At 43.6% G+C, this 16,749-nt stretch overlaps 1 protein-coding gene across 1 annotated transcript in view; it reads left to right on the forward strand.

Moving 5' to 3' along the window:
• Positions 1-16,749, forward strand: part of sema6d (semaphorin 6D) — a 322,868-nt gene that overhangs the window by 187,862 nt on the left and 118,257 nt on the right. Inside the window, exon 4 of the mRNA XM_080214358.1 lies at positions 4,944-4,980. The gene's annotated coding sequence lies outside the window, so the exon portion shown is untranslated. The remainder of the gene's footprint in view (positions 1-4,943; positions 4,981-16,749) is intronic.

Raw genomic sequence — 16,749 nt, forward strand, 5'->3', positions numbered from 1 at the left:
TCTTAGGAGTAACAGCACTTCCAAGACTGTTGTTAAATGTTTTAAGACCAGATGCCAAGTTATGGTCCAGTTCTAAACCAGCTCAATTAATTGCAGTACCAGCAACCATATCAGTTGAAACTCAGAGGCCACTTAGGGTTGCTCATCTGAAAGACTCTTCAGTTGAGCCATTTCACATCAGATTCTATATTGTTCCTTCCCCTCATAATGCTGCATTCTCAAGATGCTGGGGAAGCAATGGCCTCGTGGTATTCTCGCTAGACTATTCATCCAGAAACTCAGCTAATGTTCTGGGGATCCGGGTTCGAATCCCGCTGCAGCAGATGGTGGAATTTGAATTCAATAAAAAAAATCTGGAATTAAGAATCTACTGATGACCATGGAACCATTGTTGATTGTTGGAAAAACCCATCTGGTTCACTAATGTCCTTTAGGGAAAGAAATGTACCGCCCTTACCCGGTCTGGCCTACGTGCGACTCCAGAGCCACAGCGATGTGGTTGACTCGTGACTGTCCTCTGCAATGGCTTGGAAAACCATTCGGTTCAAGGACATCTAAGGATGGGCAGTAAATGCTGGTCAGCCAGTGAGGCCCAGGTCCTACGAATGAATAAAAAAAACTTTTCACCGTCACTTCGATCTGATGGCAAAAAGGAAAGCGAGAGATATTCAGAAATTTTTGCAAGTGCGTTGTCATTTATGCTGAAGAAATCCCGTTTGAAAACCTTGAAAAGGAGCCCAGGGCAGTAAATGTTGCTGCTGCTTTCAAATGCAAATGATAATACTTAAGAATTTTATGTTCTAAGGCCAATGTCTGTCTGTATATTTTCAACTGTTTATCTTAAATGGATTAACATCATCACTGGCATTAAGAAACGAGCATTTGTCTACTGAAACAATCATGTTTAGTTTATTGCAATCATAGAATCCCTACAGTGCAGAAGGAGACCATTCAGCCCATCGAGTCTGCACTGACCACAATTCCACCCAGGTGATATTCCCATAACCCCACATCTTTACCTTGCTAATCCCCCTGACACTAGGGTCAATTTAGCATGGCCATTCAACCTAACCTGCACATCTTTTGACTGTGGGAGGAAACCGGAGCACCCGGAGGAAACCCACACAGACACAGGGAGAATGTGCAAACTTCAAACACAGACAGTGACCCGAGGCCAGAATTGAACCCGGGTCCCTGGTGCTGTGTGACAGCAATGCTAACCACTGTGCCACTGTGTTCTACACATAAGTTCATGATGATTAGAAATGTGACCTTGCCATAGTGCATCTCGCTCAGACTTAGAACTCCCACATTTGAACACATAATCTCGGCTGACCTTCAGTGCTGCAATGTCAGATGTGCCACCTTCTGGGTGAGATGCTAAACAGGTCTCAGAAAGCTATTTGAGTGGTTGTAAATGATCACATGTCACTTTTCAAAGGTAGCAGGAATTTCACCTGGTCAACATTCATTCCTCAAGCAACATCACCAAAAGAGATTAATTGGGTATTTATCTCATTGCTGATTGTGAATTATACAGCGTGTAAGCATTGCCTATAAAACAACACTTTGAAAGTATCTAATTGGCAAAGCGCTTGAGGATATTCTGAGGATGTAATAGATTCTATAAAAGTTTAAGTTCTTTCTTTACTTAAATGGTATCCTTTTTTTAACTTAATTACAAAGAAAGCAAGGTAAATTTTCTGTTGTTTGTATTTCTGACCAAGGACTCTGCACACTGGGAGTGCATATTTCGAGCAGAGGATTTATTCCCATTCATTGATTAGCCTAAGTTTCCATCAACTTAAATTAAAAGATGGCAAATAGGGGGAAACTGTGTATTGGCCACAGTCCACTTCACATCCAGTGTTTCATTGTACACCTGGCATGAGGTGCTGCGCATTGGGAGCTCAAAACAGGAAAATATCTCCAGTAACATCTGAGGATGAACCACAGACCAAGTAAGAATCACAGAATCATACAGTGCAGAAGGAAGCCCATCCAAGCCTGCACTGATCACAATCCCACCCAGCCTCCGTCCCCATAACCCCATGCACCTAACCTAGCTGATCCCCCTGACACCAAGGAGCAATTTAGCATGGCCAATTCACCTAACCTAACATCTTTGGACTGTGGGAGGAAACTGGAGCACCCAGAGAAAACCCACACAGACTCAGGGAGAATGAACTCCACACAGACAGTGTCCCAAGTCGGGAATCGAGTCCAGGTCCCTGGCGCTGTGAGGCAGCAGTGCTAACCACTGTGCCACCATGCCACACACAAACAAGTAAGGAACTTAAGAAGATGTTGACTATCCAATAGTAACATCATGGCCTGGACTCTCCCATTTATTACTGTATTAATATGTGCAGAGTCCATGAATCTACATATAAATCATATTTTCTTTCCATTTCTCTAAGTGCCATACCCGAGTGGTGTAGATAACCGTGATTCTCCACATTTTCTGGGCAGAGTAACAATGAATGACTTTGTTGTTGGAGTGAGGCTTGTCTTTAATACTGTCCAGCCTGCAGTAAGTGAATGTCCATGCTGAGTGAGGTGTTGATACGAGGGATGCCAATTCATTCACATCTTAATGTGAACCAAGATCAAGAATTTGACCATGTTTGACTCGAGAAAAGAGAAGCACGAGGTGCTTTCCTGCTGCCTTCCTCGTGTGTCTTTGAAAAGAAGACATCCCTCTTGCCAGAGGATTCTCCACCTGGGTGCCAGCCAGCCGTCGCTGTAGCTTTTCCACCTTCACCAGCATAGAATTCGCCGGCTCCACTACTGGCCACCACTCGTAACCCTGAACATAAATTTCTTCATGAGACAACGTAGTTGCACTGCTGCTTTCAGAAAGCAATTACTCTGCAAAGTAATCACTTCTTTATACTCATAGCAAGTTTGGAGCTGCCATCTTCGCGAGGCTAAGAATTAGTCCAGCATTTCCTGGCAATCAGATTGATGGGCTGTATCTTTCTCACCAAATGTTGCTGTGCAGTTTAAATATTAATGACAATGAGCACCAGTAACTCGGCGAAACTTTGACAGCGCACTCTGGACCAATTTTCTTTTCAAAGAAAGTTAGCAGAAATTGTTCTGTTGCTACGGCCACAGGCAAACAGATCCACTCGCCCACCATCAACCATGATAGCAGATAGCTAAGAGCACGATATACACCAACTTGTTATTGGGTGTTGGACACTGTTCTGTAGGTCTTAAATAAATTATCTATGTGTACTTATTAACTACAAGAACTATGTACGTGATGTGCCACTGTGGCACAGCACGGCACAGTGGTTAGCACTGCTGCCTCACAGCTCCAGAGATCTGGGTTTGATTCTGACCTTGGTGACTGTGTGGAGTTTGCACATTCTCCCCGTGTCTGCATGGGTTTCCTCTGAGTGCCCTGGTTTCCTCCCACTGTCCAAAGAAGTGCAGGTTAGATGGATATTGCCATGCTAATTTGCCCCTTAGTGTCTGAAGATGTTACAGTTAGGGGGTTAGCTGGGTAAATATGCAGGGTAATAGGGATAGGGCAGGGTAAGATGCTCTTTAGAGAGCTGGTACAGACTTGATGGGCTGAATGGCTTCCTCCTGCATTGTTGGGATTCTATGGTTCCATACATGCAGCAAAAGGCTCAAGCTAGGAGCTGTCTCCATGCTTGCTTGTACACATGTCTCTGTCCAACATTAGACTGATCACAAGGTGTGGATCATGTGCTCCCTTAACTCACTGTGTAGGCAGTACTAGTATTCAGTCCCACATTAACCCTATATGTGCCAGATCCTTAACCCACACAACTTATTAGCCCTGACCTGAACAATTCTCCATATTCCTAAACTTGACCTGGCCCTATTCAGACAACAACTATTGAATAGGCCTTTAGTGTAATAGAAACATGGCACTTCATAGGAGCATCGTTAGACAAAATAGCAACACCTTGCCATATAAGGCGATAATCGGATAAATGAGCATAAATCTCTTCCAAGAGACAGATTTTAATGAGCATTTTAAAGTGGAAAGGCATGTGGAGAGGTTTTTCTACCAAGGTAATTTATTTTTTTCCTTTTTACCAATCAAATTATTAATCGAATTGAGTGAAATTTTCTAGACCCCCATTGGCAGTTGTCTAGGAGGCGGGAAGCCTAATGAAATGGCCTGGGAAGTGACCTTGGAATGCCTAATTTCCTCCATTTTGCCAGCAGGTGAAGGCTGGCACTTGACCCACACGCCAGGTGCTCAAATGCCACATAGGTGGCCTCCAGCTTTAATAGGATGGTATCCCCGGGGGACAGCCAATTCATTGACCTGTCATCAGCAGAACGCAGCCCCCCTACCCCTCCCACTTTCAACCCCTGTCACCTTCACAAAATTCTGCCCATTGAGTTACAGCTCCTTTGCACTTGTACAACTTCTTTTGATGCACAGGTGGCTTAGACATAACTCCATTTTAATGTAATGGTGTGTTTTATGGTGTTAACACTGAATGTATTTTTTTTTGCAGGCAACATTAATAAATCTTAATATCTCCAAATATTAATCAAGCCAGTTGAGATGTAGGATTTGTAAACCATTAGAATAACAATGAGTATTACAGTGGGAAATCAATGTTAAATTAGCCAAAGTGACATCTTTATGCTTTAAAACATTATTCATCTGATACCGCGATGCTGCCTCGTACAATGAAAATAACGGATTGCTTGCAAATTGTGCATTCATCTCAAAGCAGTCCTTTAGGTTTTCTTAGCAGAATAAAAAGTGAGACTTTTGTTATCATAAGCAGTTCGAAAATATTCAATGCATCAATTATCCACTGTGCTTGCCATGCCTGAATCTACTGTGGCAAAGAAGAATTATGCATTGACATTAATCATTTTGGAAATTGATAACTCTATTGTAACACCCATTCAACTATATTAATTTTTTTTCCCTCTAGCTTCTTCAAAGCATTGAATACAAGAGCAACAGTGAAGGTAAGAATGATTCTTAATCAAAGAATCAAACCATCTACTTTGTAGAGTTTGTCACATTCAACAAACAAGACACCCTCTTGAGATACTAAGACAAGTTCTGCAGTGATGCTTAAATGTAGGACGCCGATGTATTATTAAGCATGAATTCCTTAACTTGTCGGGGCTTTCCACAAGTGTACACGCTGACTAGACATTACTCAGTTCTTAAAAGAAACAAGAATTTTGCCACTAGATTTCCAAATCTGATTAATCATTTCATTGAAGTAAAAGCGTTATTGTCTATGAAGGCAGATCTGACCACAGTGCGCCTTTCTTTACTGGAGCAGATCACTAGCATCCGACCAGCCCTTAAGGCTTTAAGCGGGCACTTTAAAAGTCTGTTGAAGAATCTTTTGTTAATTATATTGTACAGTATGAAAGCACTCCATAGTTTACAGTGAACTGCCGTTATGTGACGATATGGAATTTACTGCTGGCTGTGGGTTTATTATTAGAAACAATCAATTGTCACAATGCTCTAATCTAATGTCGTACAAACCCACTTGACAGCTGAGTGCAATGCGGGGTCAGCCATCCTGAACCCACTAATGCACCGTAATGAATATACTGAAGTCTGCTTCTGAGGTTGACGGGAGCTGGGACAAAAAAACACCCAAGTTCAACAGTGCCCTTCGCAGTGTTACAGATATCCAGAAGTGACCATTATAATCCCCAGAACATTTTAATTACTTGGTGTTATCACTGCTCCTGGCTTCTTTTATGACCAGCTGCACTGTTCCAGGGCTTCTGCTGTATGTCTTGAAATCACACTGAAAGTAACCTTTTAAACAGAAGGTGGGGGATGGTAGCATAGTGGTAAAGTTACTGAGCTTGGAGGCCCGGACCAAAGCTCCAGAGACACGAGTTCAAATCCTGCCATGGCAGCTGGAGGAATTTAAGTTCATTTGGATAAATGTGGAATAAAATGTTAGTCTCATTAATAATGATCACAAACCTAGCAGATTGCTGTAAAACCCCAGCTGGTTCACGGAAGTCCTTCAGGGGAGGAGGCCTGCTGGTTTGGCCAGCTCCCAGATCCACTGCAATGTGGTTGACTCTTAAACTGCCCTCTGAAATGGCCAAGCGCGCCACTCAGGTGTAGATGGCTCACCACCACCTGCTCAAGGGCCAAGAGTGATGGACAATAAATGTTGGCCTTGCCGGTGACACTCAGATCCCAAAACTAATATGAGAAAGAAATCTAATCCCAACCAACAAAGAGCTTCCTTCCACTGAAATGTAGAAAGTGAGCAGTTCGCTTGAAATCCCTATCTTTTCAATATGAGAGATTTTACAGCAAGAGGATAATACTCAGAGTATTGACAATACAATAGAATACAATATTGTAATGCTGTAAAGTTTATTTATTAGTTTTACATTCAAGTAGGCTTACGTTCACACTGCAATGAAGTTACTGTGAAAATCCCCTAGTTGCCACACTCCAGTGCCTGTTCAGGTACACTGAAGATCAATTTAGCATGGCCAATTCATCTAACCTGCACATCTTTGAACTGTGGGGGAAAACTGGAGCACCCGGAGGAAACCCACGCAGACAAGGGGAGAACATGCAAACTCCATACAGACTGACCCAAGCCAGGAATTGAACCTGGGTCCCTGGCGCTGTGGGACAGCAGTGCTAACCACTGTGCCACCATGCTGCTTATGCTGGGAACATGGTTCAAATCCCATCATGGCAGCGCTTCGGAATTTAAATTCAATTAATAAATACAAACTAGGAGAAGGCCACTCAAGTCCTTGAGCCTGCTCCACCACTCAATAAGATCACAGCTGATCTGATCATAACCTCTACCTCACATCCCTACCGACTCCCCGATAACCTTTCACCACCATACTCATTAGGAATGTCCTAAAAATATCTAAAGACTCTGCTTCCACCACTTTTTGAGCACAGTGAGAAGTCTCACAAAACCAGGTTAAAGTCCAACAGGTTTATTTGGAATCACGAGCTTTCGAAGCGCTGCTCCTTCCTCAGGTGAGTGGCTCACGGCTCACACACCTGATGAACGAACATTGCTCAGAAAGCTGGTGATTACAAATAAACCTGTTGGACTTTAACCTGGTGTTGTGAGACTTCTTACTGTGCCCTCCCCGGTCCAACACCAGCATCTCCACATCATGACTGCCTTTTGACTAAGAGAATTCCAAAGGCTCGCTACTGTCTGAGAGAAACAAATTCTCCTCATCTCTGTCTTAAATAGGCAACTCTTACTTTTAAAAAGTGACTCCCTCATTTCTCCCAAAAGAGAAAATATCTCTCCACAATCACCCTGTCAAGACCTGTTAGGATCCTTTATATTTTAATCATCTCACCTCCTCCTGTTCTAAATTCCAGTGGCTACATGCCTAGCCTGTCCAACCTTCAACATATTTAACTTAAGGCAACACTCCCAACCCAGGTATTAATCTAGTAAACTTTCTCTGAACTGCTTCCAATGCAATTATATAGAATCCCTACAGCGCAGAAGGAGGCCAATTGGCCCATCAGCTCTGCACCAACTCTCAGAAGGAGCATCTTACCCAGGCCCCCAGGCCGCCGCAGCCCACACCCCCCCCTTCCCGTACTGCCCTATTCCTGTAACTCTGTGCATTTGCCATGGCTAATCCACCAAACCTACTAATCTTTGGACACTAAGGAGCAAATTAGCATGGCCAATCCACCTAACCTTCACATCGTTGGACTGAGGGAGGAAACCGGAGCACCTGTAGGAAACCCTTGCAGACATGGGGCGAAGGTGCAGACTCCACGCAGTGACCCAAACCAGGAATCGAACCCGGGTCCCTTGCGCTGTGAAGCAGCAGTGTTAACCGCTGCGCTGCCCACACTGTGCATAATCTTTGGGCTTCCTGCCTTCAATAAGATAATAATACATCGGAAAGGGATGTGAAAAGACTCCACAAATGATTCTAGCACCCTGGGCTTAACATTCTAAAGAATCACATTGTAGAAACTGTTTTAGTTGGAAAATGTATTGCAGGTAGCCATGATCTAAACATTTGGAGATAATGTAGTTAAAAACATGCATTTAACTTTGATTATAAGTCCCACACTACAGAGCGCAGATACTCCTCAAGCCAGACCAGAGATCTGAAGATACATGAACAGAAATCCTGGAAATACTCAGCAAGTGGGGCCGCAGCTTTGGAGAGAGAAATAATTTTCATGTTTCAGATTGATGACCTTTTATCAGAACTGCAGGACGTGAGGAAAGACTGAAGGAGTGAGATTAACTGGATTGCTCTTAGAAAGAGCCTGCATACACTTGATTGGCCAAATGGCCTCCTTCCATGCTGCAATACAACCAAAGAAGAATCATAGAATTCCTACAGTGCAGAAGGAGACCATTCGGCCCATTGAGTCTGCACCAATAACAATCCCACCCAGGCTCTATCCCCATAACCCCACATATTTACCCTTACACTAACCTAACTGTACAACTCTAGACAGTGGGAGGAAACTAGAGCACCCGGAGAAAACCAACTTAGAAATGGGGAGAATGTGCAGACTCCACACAGTCACCCAAGGCTGGAATTGAACCTGGATCCCTTGCACTGTGAGACAGCAGTGCTAACCACTATGCTACCCATAATGTTCTATGATTCTGTAGGCAAGATAAGGTGAAAATGTGAGAGTATTAGACTCCAATGAATACAGAACTGGAAAATCTGAGGGGGTGTAGTGTAAAGTTATTTGGCAGAGCAAAGGTTAATATGGGACTGGCGGACTATACTACCCACAGTATGATGTCAAGAGTAACTTGATTATAGATGGTGGGCAGTGTGAGTGCGGGAAGTCAGCATGACAATAGCACCTGCATCAGGGAGCTACACACCGTATGTTCAACCTCACTATCTTCCAAACCTCTTAGTGAGACACAAAACAACTTTACAAGCAAGGGTTGAAAAATTGATGTAAAATGCTGCCTGGAATGGAACATTTAAGCTTTGAAGAGAGGTTGCCTAATCTTGGGTTGTTTTTGTTGGAGCAGAGAAGACTGAGGGGGAACCTGATCGAGGTGTGCAAGATTATGAGGGATACGGACAGAGTGGACAAAGAGCAGCCATTCCCTTAGTTGAAGGGTCAGTCACAAGGGGACGTAGGTTCAAGGTGAGGGGCAGGAGGTTTAGGGGAGAATGTGAGGAAAAGCTTTTTTACCCAGAGGGTGGTGTTGGTCTGGAATGCACTGCCTGGGAGGGTGGGAGAGGTAGGTTGCCTCACATCCTTTAAAAAGAATCTGGATGAGCACTTGGCACGTCATAATATTCAGGGCACTGGGCCAAGTGCTGGCAGATAAGATTAAGTGGAAGTTTCTAATGTGTCAGTGTGGACTCAGTGGGCCAAAGGGCCTCTTCTGTGCTGTATTATTCGATGAAAATGTGTTTGGAATAAAACATAAAAGCAAGGGTTGAGAAGAAGAGACTTTATAATTACATTTATTATCTGAAAAACTAATTCCAAGCCAATAGACTTTCATGTATTTATCACAATTAATCTTTGTTCTTGAACAACTGATGTTCTGTGTCTCACAGATGTTTATCTGTTACAAACTAAATTCTAATTATTCTGATTTCCTATTAATATGTAATTTTTCATATGACTTTAATGTTATTAATTCATTTATTTATAAACAAAATGACAAAGAGCAATGAATAGGCCCCCATAGCAGGAACAATCCTGATTGGCTCCATGTCTGTCCCTAGAAATGAGCGGGGTCGTTCACATCCCACACTTTGCTGGAATCACATCTTAATGTTCCCCCATTAGCTGTACCAGGCTACACCATTGCTCTTTCCCTTGGCCAACTCGCCCTAACCATGCCCTCCCAATAACTTCTGCTGTGGAGCAAATGAGTGATCTCTGCCATTATTAAGCCAGCGGCACAGTGGTTTGCACCACTGCCTCACAGTGCCAGGGACCCGTGTTCGATTCCAGGCTTGGGACATTGTATGGAGTTCGCACATTCTCCTCATGTCTGTATGTGTTTCCTCCGGGTGCTCCAGTTTCATCCCATATTCCAAAGATGTGGGTGTTACCGTAGAGCCCTACGGTGCAAAAGGAGGCCATTTGGCCCATCGAGTCTGCATCAACCACAATCCCATCCAGACCCTATTCCCATAACCCCATGTATTTACCCTAGCTATAGCCCCTCTGACACTAAGGGGCAATTTAGCATGGCCAATGCATCTAACCTGAACATGTTTGGATTGTGGGAGGAAGCCAAAGAAAACCCATGCAGATACAGGGAGAATGTGCAAACTCCATACAAACAGTGACCCAAGACCAGAATCGAACCCGGGTCCCTGGCACTGTGAGGCAGCAGTGCTAAGCACTGTGCTACTGTGCCACCCAAAGGTTAGGTTGACTGACCATGCTAAATTGCCCCTAAGTGTCAGGGGGACTAGCAGGATAAACATGGGGTTACGGGGATAGGGCCTGGGTGGGATTGTTGCCAGTGTAAGCTTGATGGGCTGAATGGCCTTCTTCTGTACTGTAGAGATTCTGTGGTTCTATGACTACATTCAAACCCATCGCTTCATATCCCAAAGACAAAGGTGAGCCAAATTGAAATACAGTTTTCTCCAATCTCAAGTAACTGGGGAGGAAGCTCAAGATATTAACTGAGCAATAAAATTTACAGGTCATCATACAGCAGCCAACATTCCTATAGCTCCATCCATTCTGCTCCATCCATATTTGATCACTTGTGTCGATGCTCATTACTATAATCATCAACCCTTTACATAATCATATTCACTCAGCTGCTTTTCACAGAAGCCTATTCAATGTACGAGGAAAATAGTCCATATATTCTGGTCTTAATTGTGACTTGCTGCTTGTATCTGGCTCTGAAATCAAAGTTAAGCTGAGCTACTGCTATGCCTTTCATCATGTCAGGCCTGGAAGACAGAATCATAGAAAATAGAAGCAGGAGCAGACCACTCAGCCTTCGAGCCTGCTCTGTCATTTATTTTGAACATGGCTGATCATTGAATTCAATATCCTGACAGAGTATCTGATCCAGGTCCTCTGCCCCACACTATCCCTGCAGCCCCACACATTTATCACGGCCAATTCATCTAACCTACATCTCTTTGGACCGTGGGAGGAAACCGGCACACCCGGAGGAAACCCACGCAGACATGGGGAGAATGTGCAAACTTCACAAGGATAGTCACCCAGACTGGCCGGAATAGATCCCAGGTCCCTGGAGCTGTGAGGCAGTGGTGCTAACTATTGTGCCACTCCCAAATTGTTTACTGTTTGAGAGTGAAAAGGAGATATCTTGCATGGAAACTCTATATTGACATGGGAGAAGCATATTACATGATAGAGAATGGAAGTCCATTAAAAATTCAAGATTCCCAGGAGATTTTCACTTTAGGATTGCTCAATTTACCCATTTATGAAGAAAGAGTGAAGAGAACCAGGTCTGAAAGTGAGTAATGTATCTTTTAAAAATGCATACACCCTTATTGTAAAACAAGAGGTGCAGTCACAGTTGAAGCAACTTGTTTAATAGTGTTATGAATGACACAAACCCCAGAATCCGCTGAATCTTGCACATTAGTCCAAATGCTACAAAGTGAAATCATATTTGATATTCTGCTTTTACTCCCTGGAGCAGTACTGCATTACTCACTTGTTTTTGCTCGCATTGTAATCTACAAAGCAGATTATCTCATCTCTGGTAATTATAGTTGTCACCATCAGTCTTATTAGTCGGGATAACTAGCTGCATCAAGCCAAGCTTGACAAAGCATCTATACTAAAGCCACGCCATGATTCCAGATCGATCATACTGGCTTCATATCGCCCAGTGTAGATTCCTGCATGGTTCAATTCTAGACTTCGCTACATATTTAATTCCTAAAATCAGTTTATTAAATTCAAACACTAATTATTGGCAAAAATACAATTTACACTGAAGGATTTACACCAGTTGATGCCCATTTCACTTAATGCCTATTTATAGGAGCAAATGTGATACTAATTGCTGCCACTTTGACAATGGCAAATTAGCAATTTCTTAGTTGTCCCCAAACATCAGAAACCCACCTATAACAATGTTTTTGGATTTTAACTATGTCTCTGCCACAGGGCTGCACTGACCAATAACTGAGAGACTCCAGTGCTTATCATGCATGCCCATCTAATTTGTGTATTGTTATGTCTTAATAGAGGTTTTCAGAAGGCAAAATTATAGTCCATGGTGCTCACTCTGATTTAGTCTCACTTGGGATTGCAGCTTGGAAGAGCAAGTGTTTTGAGCGCTGATTAATGTTTCTGTTTTGAACCGTCACAGCCAATGTTCCACCTAATTCCTGTTTGCTGTGCATGAGTCGTTTGTTGGACTGTCTGGTCATGTTATGATCGATGCTCAGCTGCACACACACCCACATTGCTTGAGCAAAGTACATTTAAAATTGCTGCATGGGTCAGACGCATATCCATGCAGCTCAGAGGAAACACTGGTTACAACTAGTTAAGACAGTTAAAAGTTTTATTGCAAAGTAGTTTCATTTTAACATAGCCACAACTCCAATTGTGCAAGTCTGGTATTTTATAATACAGAAACACTACAGCGCAGAAGGAGGCTACTTGGCCCATCAAGTCAGCATGGATTCTCCGAAAGAGCATCTTACCCACTCCCACAGCCCCTCTCCCTGCTCCCTATCCTCATGACTCTGCGCATTTACCATGACTAATCCACGTAACATATACACATCTTTGGACACTAAGGGGCAACTTAGCATGGCTGATTCACCTAAACTGCTCATCTTGGGACACTAAAGGACAATTTAACATGACCAATCCATCGAACCTGCACATCTTTTGAGCTGTGGGAGGAAACCAGAGCACCCAGAGGAAACCCACACAGAAAAGGGGAGAACGTGAAAACTCCACACAGATAGTCACTTGAGGCCGGAATTGAACCTGGGCCCCTGGTGCTGTGAGGCTAACCACTGGTCAACATACAGGCAACTTTGATTGATGCACCTTCAATTGCCATTAATAACGAACCGTTCTGGTCAGTTTGCAGAGAGGTATTACATTTGGAGCCATTTGAGTTCTACTTCCTGACTATCCCTAATGGGAACGGATAATTGCCAAGGCAAGATGTTACATTACACAATCAACACTTGGACCATAGAGCTGCACTTAGAGGAAGCAGGTCAGATGAAGGCAGGGCGTTGTAAATCAAGCTGCCAAACATGAGGTTGACAATCAAAATAATAAAATGTTCCAATATTTCTGTAAAATATGCAGTGAGGGTTTCTAATAATTGTACAACTCATAAATTAGGGCACTCAGCTGGAAATTAATTCTGGTGCTAATGTAAGTAATTTTGTATTCCAAGCAAAAAGCTGCTAACAAAATAGTTAAAACAAAACGTATTTTCAGTTGTATGAAGAAAGCCTGATGACATTGTTTTATTTTTATAATGGAAGGTGCACTGTCTCACATGTTGCAATTGGAACATGTGAGACAGCACCCTCCAATTGGAGGGTAGAAATTCCAATCGGAAGCAAATGCTGTCCTGGAACTGGGATCGGGGGATGTGTGTAAAGCCGTCGGGTGGCTCGCAAATCATACACGGCCTAACATCAAGCCGACCCCTGGGATGAACGTGGTGACCTATGAGGCCTGTGTTCTCAGCACCTTGTTGCATGGCTGTGACACACAGGGCAACCTGCAGCAACCAGGAAGCTCGACAACTATCCTGTATCACAGCTCAGTACAGCTCCTGCTCTGATCAAGACTGCAAGAAACTACAAAGGGTCATGGACATAGCCCAGTGCAAGACACAAACCAACCTCCCATCTACTGACTCTGTCTATACTTCCCTCTGGCCCAGGAAAGCAGCCAGCATAATCAAGGACCCCATGCACCCCGGGAGTACTCTCTTCCACCTTCTTCCGTTGGGAAAAAGATGAAAAAGTCTAAGGTCACCATAAGACACAGAAGCAGAATTAGGCCATTCAGCCCATTGAGTCTGCTCCACCAATCAATCATGGCTGATATTTTCCTCATCCCCATTCTCCTGCCTTTTCCCCATAACCCCTGATCCTCTTATTAATCACGTACCAACTGACTCAAGAACAGCTTCTTCCCTGCTGCTGTCAGACTTTTGAATGGACCTATCTAATAATAAGTTGACCTTTTTCTGCACCCTAGTTATGACTGTAACACTATATTCTGCACTCTCTCCTTTCCTTCTCCCCTATATATTCTATGAATGGTATGTTTTGTCTTTGTAGCACACATGAAACAATAATTTTCACTGAGCCAATACATGTGACAATAATGAATCAAATCTTTGCTATTTGTGGCATCTCATGGAAGTCCAAAATCACAAATGCTACAGCCCTCTTAAAGAGAGGTCCACCAATGTCTGTTGGTGGCCATCAAGCAAAGATGTCTTTGCCAGCTTGGGCAAGTTCGCAGGACGGAAGCTGGTCATGAAAGGAGCTGGAATCCGAAGACCAGCAAGGTGCCCAAAGCACCAAGGCTACTTGCAAATGTGACACAAAAGCCCTAAACATCGAGTTTCACACCTGGAAAACATTGGCCATGGTGGAAGAAACTGGCGCCATCACCTGCGGGCTGGGGAGCTACTCCATGATGTTTATTGGCAACAGCAGCTTGGTTACAGCGCCAACACTGAAAGCAGAAACCCACATGATACTCGATTGCCACCTCACTTGTGGCAGAACTTGCCTCTCATGGATTGGATGATTAAACCATTGGCAAAAGTGCCCCATGTGAATCAGTCCTATTCCCAAAGGATTTGATATTCAGCATGTCAATCACCTTGCATAGCTGGAAGGATGTTTACAATGATGACCGTAGAACCTGTTTACTGAGGAAACCCAGAAACTGCCTCCATTACACTCACTTCTCCATTTGAAAGCAGGCTGGGCCAGTTGGTTAACATGTCCACTTTCATATCCATGGGTTACGGGTAGGCTGGATGTGGCATCACATTGAGACACCTCTGCCTCCGCTGCATGGCATCTCTCAACATGTTCTCAGATTCAGGGCAGCACAGTGGTACAATGGTTAGTACGGCTGCCTCCCAGAGCCAAGGACCTGGGATTGATTCCCGGTGTGGGTCACTTTCTGTGCTGAGTCTGTATGTTCTTCCCGTGCCTGTGGGGTTTCCTCCGGGTGCTCCGGTTTCCTCTCACAGTCCAAAAGACATGCTGATCAGGTCCATTTTCCCTCAGTGTATCCAAGTGTGGCGACTAGGGACTTATCACAGTAATTTCATTGCAATCTTAACGTAAGCCTACCTGTGACACTAATAAATAAACTTTAAACTTTAAAATAGATTCATCTGGGCAGCTATGATGGCAGCGAAGGTCTACCCAAAGCTGTCTCGATTTGAGCGAATTCTAAATAGGAGTCCAAGGCCTTCACAGCAGCAGTCTGAGTACACGAGAGGCACTCTGACTAGGCTTAGAAATCTCCGGTGATGTGACACCTCCAAAGCGCTGAGAAGCCTTTCTGCAATACAACAAATGCTTCACTCCTCCAGTCAGACATTAACAAGGTGTTTTGAACAATTGAGTTGAGTAGACAGTCCTGCCAATATAACAATTTTCTTTTATAAACTGCCTGAATGAGATACAAATCCCTTTGTTCTGCAAGACCAGATGGTTCCTGTTTGCTTATACTCAGCACTTAACCCAATGCATCTTCCTCAAACTCACTAAGTTCCCTTGGGCAAATGTATTTGTGCTGATGGTCCCGGTGGGTGGATTGCCTGACGCAGGGTGCTTGTGTTGGTGCTGAATTCTTGGGAATTCCTCTAATTGACTCTAAGGAAACAATAGAGGAAGAAGTGTTGACATGTAAGAGAGCATTTTTTCTGGTTATATCACAGCTGGGTATGGGCTCCTGCTCTGCCCAAGACTCCAAGAAATTACAAAAGGTCCTGAATGTAGCCCAATCCATCACGCAAACCAGCCCCCCATCCATTGACTCTGTCTGCACTTCCCACTGTCTCAGCAAAGCAGCCTGCATAATTAAGGACCCCACGCATTCTCTCTTCCACCTTCTTCCTTCAGGGAAAAATATAAAAAAGCCTGAGGTCACGTACTAACTGATTCAAGAACAGCTTCTTCCCTGCTGCCATCAGACTTTTGAATGGACCTACCTCACATGAAGTTGATCTTTCTCTACACCCTAGCTATGACTGTAACATTCCATTTTGCACTCTCTCTTTCTGCATGAACTGTATGTCTGCATAGTGTGCAAGAAACAATTCTTTTCACTGTATACTAATAGTGTGACAATAATAAACCAAATCAAATCAAATCTTTTGTGGCTTGCTGTTGTGCCCAGGCTTATGGTGGTTTCAGATCAAGTGAGTGAATTAAAGGATGGCACTCACCCTTTCATTTGATTGAGGCTTTTGGCTTTACCTTCATCATCACTGCCCTCTCACTTCATTGGAGACAATGAATTCCCACATGAGAATTGTCACCAGTCTTGCATTGCAAAAGCCTTTTAAATCAGTCTGACAGTGACGGTGATAAATTGAAATTTGAATGAATGTCTGTGACATGTTGCAACTTGAATGAATGCCCTGCTGTTGTATCACCATGCATGTGAAGAATTGTAAAGTTGGTTGAGTGCTTTGTGTAGAGGTGCACCAAGTTGAGACTGCTATGTGACATCCATACCCGTCTCATCTATTTAATACA

Source organism: Carcharhinus amblyrhynchos, chromosome 28, assembly GCF_965287045.1.
Source record: "Carcharhinus amblyrhynchos chromosome 28, sCarAmb.v2.hapA, whole genome shotgun sequence".
NCBI classification, from domain to species: domain Eukaryota; kingdom Metazoa; phylum Chordata; class Chondrichthyes; order Carcharhiniformes; family Carcharhinidae; genus Carcharhinus; species Carcharhinus amblyrhynchos.